The sequence below is a fragment of the Bemisia tabaci genome, chromosome 1, assembly GCF_918797505.1.
Source record: "Bemisia tabaci chromosome 1, PGI_BMITA_v3".
Classification (NCBI taxonomy): domain Eukaryota; kingdom Metazoa; phylum Arthropoda; class Insecta; order Hemiptera; family Aleyrodidae; genus Bemisia; species Bemisia tabaci.
Genome location: NC_092793.1, coordinates 10,798,128 through 10,804,622, shown reverse-complemented (window position 1 = coordinate 10,804,622; position 6,495 = coordinate 10,798,128).

The window sequence follows — 6,495 nt, the reverse complement described above, 5'->3', positions numbered from 1 at the left end:
CCGTCACGCCTAAAGTGCACTGTGTATTTTTTCATGTTTCTGACTTTGGAAAAACCACCGACGTGGTTTAGGCTTCTTTAGTGAACAGGCCATGGAGTCTGTTCATTCTGATTTTAGCAAAACTTGGGAGAAATTTAAAGTTTTAGAAAGTAACCCAAATTATAGTTCTTCACTCTTACGATCCGTCTGTGCGTACAACTTTTCTCACTTCCAAAATTTATATATGGAAATTAATGATTTTCTACCTTTTTTCATGCTAATATGGATAATAATATGGTTTGTTGTAAAAGTTTTTGATGGAACACTTTGAGTGTCAAAGTAATTCTTCGAAAAAGTAAATAAATGTGAAAAATGTTGTGAAAATCGGGCATCTCAAAAGTTTGAAGTATAAGTCTGACGATGGACATGATAGTGTCCCTCTTTCTCCACCATTAGGAACTTGCGACATGATCGCGACTCGAACTTAGTTTCCATCTCAATTTTCTTAATATTTTATTTAGCATGTACTACTCTGGAAAACCAGAGGTTTTTTATTTCTGAGTGTCCCATGTTCTTCAATGCAGGAGTAATTTTGAAAGGGTTTCTGGGAGGGGGGTGAAGGTTTTTAGACTTACCGTAATGCATATAGCGTGCAGTCCGCAAACTTTTAGTCAACCAAACACTTCAAAGCATCGCTTCCCCGTCTTTTCATACAACCATCTGCTTCCGAGATCCAGGAAGTAAATTTCCTCTTATTAATTTTACATTGTTGATAGATACGTTGCCGTGTCACAAGAAAAGTTTTAGCTATTTTTTCGAGTGCATATGCATGTAGCGTATCATATTATACAGGGTGAGCGAAAAGTCCCCGACCCCCCCTCTAACTTTTGAACGAATTGAGCTAAGGAAATGAAACTTTGGGAATGTTCCTATCTCAAAGGGGACCATCTTTTGAGGGGGTCAAAATTTTGGTCCCCCCCTCAGGGGGGGACAGGGGCCCCCCAACTTTTTTTTTTCAAATAGCAACCCCTATCTTGTGATACCTCATTCGAAAGAACATAAAAAACTAAGAATTTTGGCGCAAACCGCAGATCAATATCTCAATTTTTGACCGACTTATGATAGGTCAAAGGTCAAATTTGACCTATTTTCAAAAAATCATAACTCCGGTTCAAATTATCGTAAAGACAAAAATAAAACGGGAAAATTTACCAAATTGTGTTCGCTTTTACGTAAAAATTGCAGAAATCACTTCGATTTAATTTTAAGGGGGGGCTCGGACCCCCAAATACGTCAATTCAAAGGTCATTCAATTTTCCTGCGAAATAAGCCAATTTCCTCTGGATTTGCCTCCACATTATCTCAGTAAGGTCAAAATCAGTTCAACATTACGTTGGCAAGTCCCCAAATTTCGGGAAAAGTTAAAAAAACGAAATTTAAGCGGTCAAATTTAATCACCTTAAATTTCGTTTTTTTAACTTTTCCCGAAATTTGGGGACTTGCCAACGTAATGTTGAACTGATTTTGACCTTACTGAGATAATGTGGAGGCAAATCCAGAGGAAATTGGCTTATTTCGCAGGAAAATTGAATGACCTTTGAATTGACGTATTTGGGGGTCCGAGCCCCCCCTTAAAATTAAATCGAAGTGATTTCTGCAATTTTTACGTAAAAGCGAACACAATTTGGTAAATTTTCCCGTTTTATTTTTGTCTTTACGATAATTTGAACCGGAGTTATGATTTTTTGAAAATAGGTCAAATTTGACCTTTGACCTATCATAAGTCGGTCAAAAATTGAGATATTGATCTGCGGTTTGCGCCAAAATTCTTAGTTTTTTATGTTCTTTCGAATGAGGTATCACAAGATAGGGGTTGCTATTTGAAAAAAAAAAGTTGGGGGGCCCCTGTCCCCCCCTGAGGGGGGGACCAAAATTTTGACCCCCTCAAAAGATGGTCCCCTTTGAGATAGGAACATTCCCAAAGTTTCATTTCCTTAGCTCAATTCGTTCAAAAGTTAGAGGGGGGGTCGGGGACTTTTCGCTCACCCTGTATTTGAATAACCGCTGCTAAATCGAATGCAAAAAGAAAGAAAAAAAAACAGAAAAAATCCAGCATTTGCTGTTGCAGCAAGATGCAGAGTAGGTACATTCATCCAGAAGGAAAGTAGTAAAACGGCAACCAGGCAATTTTACAGTTTTGAAGGGACAAATTAGTGAAACATTTCGTAAAACTGCTCAAAAATAAAGACAATTCTGCAAGGTATCCCGCCCAAACGCCATCATTTTATGGTCAAATCCATAATTTTGAAGTTCGAAACTTGGCAACGTCGAAACGGGAGTAAAAAAAATCTTCCGGTCATGAGAATTTCAGGGAATTTGCTACTCATACGAGAGAATAACATACTAAAAATGCAAATCAATTCATTAAGACATGGGCCCATGCCATCGTGTTACCTCCAAACCCAAAATTTTCGAAAAACTTGGCAACACTGCAACGAGAGGAAAAAATATTTTTCAGCCATGAAAATTTCAGGACATTTTAACCTCATATCGGAGAATAACATACCAAAAATTCGGACGGATCCAAGAGGCAGGGGGCCAGTCTCACAAGTTTGTTCGCAAAATCCATTATTTTGGAGTTTGAAACTTTGCAACGTTGTAACGGGAGCAAAAAAAATTTCTCGGTCATGAAAATTTCAGGAAAGTTGTACTTCATACCAGAGAATAACATACTACAAATTCAGATCAATCCAAGAAGAAATGGGACAGGGGAGAAATTTAGTTGCCCTACATGAGCCTAAAACAATCATAAAATCGCGATTATTTCTCCAGGAGCTCCAACAACCGATTGCGAAATTGTGGTTTTTAGTATCTGGTAGTGCTGCTCTTGACATCCCTGGTAAAAAAGACGACTACCCCTGCGACTAGGAGGGTACATAAATGGAACCGGTGTAGGTAGCCGTGCGACTACCTAGATGTAGTCGTGCGACTACCTAGATGTGGCCGTGCGACTGCCTGGATGTAGCCGTGCGACTACCTGGATGTAGCTGTGCGACTACCTAGATGTAGCCGTGCAACTACCTGTGGGTGTTCCCACTACGTACCCTCCTAATCACAGAGGTTGTCTTGGCGACTACCCAACTTGTGGAGTGCATATGTCATGCAAACATGTTCAATAAAATAGAAAATGAACAAAAACCACTCACCAACTTGCTCGAATCAGTAATCCACTGGGTCAGGAAAATCCACTTGACAACAATTAATCCAAATTTCCAATTAGAACTGGTGTAAGTACAGAGAAACACTTGAAAACACTATGGGTGCATTGTAAAAAAAATCTTAAGCACTCTTTAGCGTAAGTGAAAAATTAGCACCATGATTTAATAGCTGATCAATACAGAACAGCACTCTCAGAAAAGCACTGACACAACACCATTTTTCAGTTTATTTTTACTTCTAGGAGAAAAATGCATTTTTCAAAAGATCCGACATCATCGGCCATCGCTCGTCAGCAATGAATGAGATAAAAATAAAGCTTAAATAATTTCACAATTTACTCCGATCATTGATGATATTAAGGTAGCCATTGATTCTCTACCCGACGTCCTTATCACACATAACAAGGAAGGTCAAGAGCACAGAGCAAATGGCACTAAGCAGCGCGATGCACATGTGATATCGCAAGTTCCGGAAGTGTCGATCTGCAAAAATACAAAGCGAGAAACAGATCATCATATTGATCCACCTACAATTAATGACCGTCAATAGAGACAGACATTCAAATACGTTATAATAAATAAGCCACCATTTGTTAACAGAACAAAGTTTTCGTGAGAGTAAGACCCTTCCGTCTGGAGGGACGAGGACCTTCCTTGGACCTTTCCTTCCGAGAAACACTTAAAAATGGACCACTTTACTACTTACAGGTCTGAGCTGCTGAATGAATTACATTACACCAGTCAATAAAATTTTAAACTCACGCCCTCACCGTCGAATGTTGACGGATGACCTGATCTATCGCTGAATATACATAAGTAGGATGGGAAGTTGGCACATCTGAAAAGTTGAGGGGTTCATACTTATTTCAACTCTAGTGGTACTAGATATTATTAAAATTAGATAACTGCCAGATGTCCTACAGGAGATGAAGTGGGTGCAACAAAACTTTTCGACTTGAAGTAGAGCCTGCAACTGCAGTTAGGAATAGCACATGGTAGTAAATGCATACACAGACAGAGAAAATAGAATTCACAATTACCTTGCTAGTTAGAATACCTAAATCGACTGAATCGTAAATCGGGAAAGCAAATTCAACTCAAGTTACTTTATCAGTTGCTTGACAATCGGTGACAGGCTCATTCGTGTGTCCGTCGTCCCGAGTTTAAAGGTGGAAGGAGAAGGGAGAGTATTTACCTGTGTTTGATGAAGTTAGGTACAGTGAGGTGGATGCCGATGATACGAATCACGAAAACAACTAAGGAGATCAAATATTGGATTAATTATTTCATTTTCAAAGTAACGGCATGGTCGACCGTAACCGTTGCGTACGGGTCGGGTCGGCTTGGTGAATTGAAATTTGAAATGAATTTGAATTTAGTGTTCCAAGTTGGATACCGGATAGTTGGGCGGTGGACCGTTCCAACTGTTGACTTTTCATCCGGGTTTCGTATGAAAATGAAAATCAGCCTCTAAAAGCATTTAAGAATGCCAGTTTTTGTACTTTAATCCCTGCTTTGAATTATTCTGCTGATAATTCTCTTTGATAATTATTTTGATAAATATATACGTCCCTTGAAGTATCGGCAAGGAACGATTATTCCAGGAACACCAGGAACACCTTGACAAGTGTTAGGTTATGTTATGTTTTGTTAATATTAATGTTTATCTCCCACATTTGTTCCAAAGAGCTCTACTGGTTCTACCTTTTTCCTTTTAGTCCTTTTACTCAAAAATTGGCACAATCAGTAAGTAATTTTTCATCATCACACCCTTGCGTACTTCAATTCAGTCTAATGGCATCTATTGATTCCAAGTATTCAAATTAAAAATTGAGAACTCTCTACTTGCCCAAATAGTTTGCCGACTGTTACCTAGCTACTGTGAGACAACAGTTCTTTCACCCGTCCGTTCAATATACTGACTTACAGAAAGGCATCCTCACTGCGTATCCTCTGTCATTTTCTTGAATTGGCTGGCTAATTTATTAGCGAAAACTTGAAACACCTCATCCCTAGAAATTTGACAAATCGCACATTTGCAGTGGTGCGCTGGTGTTGCACTTATTTCTTCCCTTTTAAGGCAACAGATAGTTGTTAAATTTTAAAATACTACTAGAGCTGAAACAAAAATGACCGCTCAGCTTTTCAGATGTGCCAACTTCTCATCCTACTTATGTATATTCAGCGATAGATCAGGTCATCCGTCAACATTCGACGGTGAGGGCGTGAGTTTAAAATTTTATTGACTGGTGTAATGTAATTCATTCAGCAGCTCAGACCTGTAAGTAGTAAAGTGGTCCATTTTTAAGTGTTTCTCGGAAGGAAAGGTCCAAGGAAGGTCCTCGTCCCTCCAGACGGAAGGGTCTCACTCTCACGAAAACTTTGTTCTGTTAACAAATGGTGGCTTATTTATTATAACGTATTTGAATGTCTGTCTCTATTGACGGTCATTAATTGTAGGTGGATCAATATGATGATCTGTTTCTCGCTTTGTATTTTTGCAGATCGACACTTCCGGAACTTGCGATATCACATGTGCATCGCGCTGCTTAGTGCCATTTGCTCTGTGCTCTTGACCTTCCTTGTTATATGTGATAAGGACGTCGGGTAGAGAATCAATGGCTACCTTAATATCATCAATGATCGGAGTAAATTGTGAAATTATTTAAGCTTTATTTTTATCTCATTCATTGCTGACGAGCGATGGCCGATGATGTCGGATCTTTTGAAAAATGCATTTTTCTCCTAGAAGTAAAAATAAACTGAAAAATGGTGTTGTGTCAGAGCTTTTCTGAGAGTGCTGTTCTGTATTGATCAGCTATTAAATCATGGTGCTAATTTTCACTTACGCTAAAGAGTGCTTAAGATTTTTTTTACAATGCACCCATAGTGTTTTCAAGTGTTTCTCTGTGTACTTACACCAGTTCTAATTGGAAATTTGGATTAATTGTTGTCAAGTGGATTTTCCTGACCCAGTGGATTACTGATTCGAGCTAGTTGGTGAGTGGTTTTTGTTCATTTTCTATTTTATTGAGCATGTTCGCATAACATACGTCATCCGTTGTTACCTTGCATGATGCAAATGTAGCTGGAGGATTCTCCTACACATGCGTAGTGGAAGATGATGAACATTCTGAGAATATTCTGAGTTTAGCTGCTGATACAGAATATTCTCTGATTATTAAAATGCTGCTCAAAATGTAGGAACATTGTTGGAATATTCTCAGAACATTGGGTGCTATCTGGCTGGTGTGGCAGTTTCACCATCGGTATGCTGTAATTAAATCATAGTCTGAGG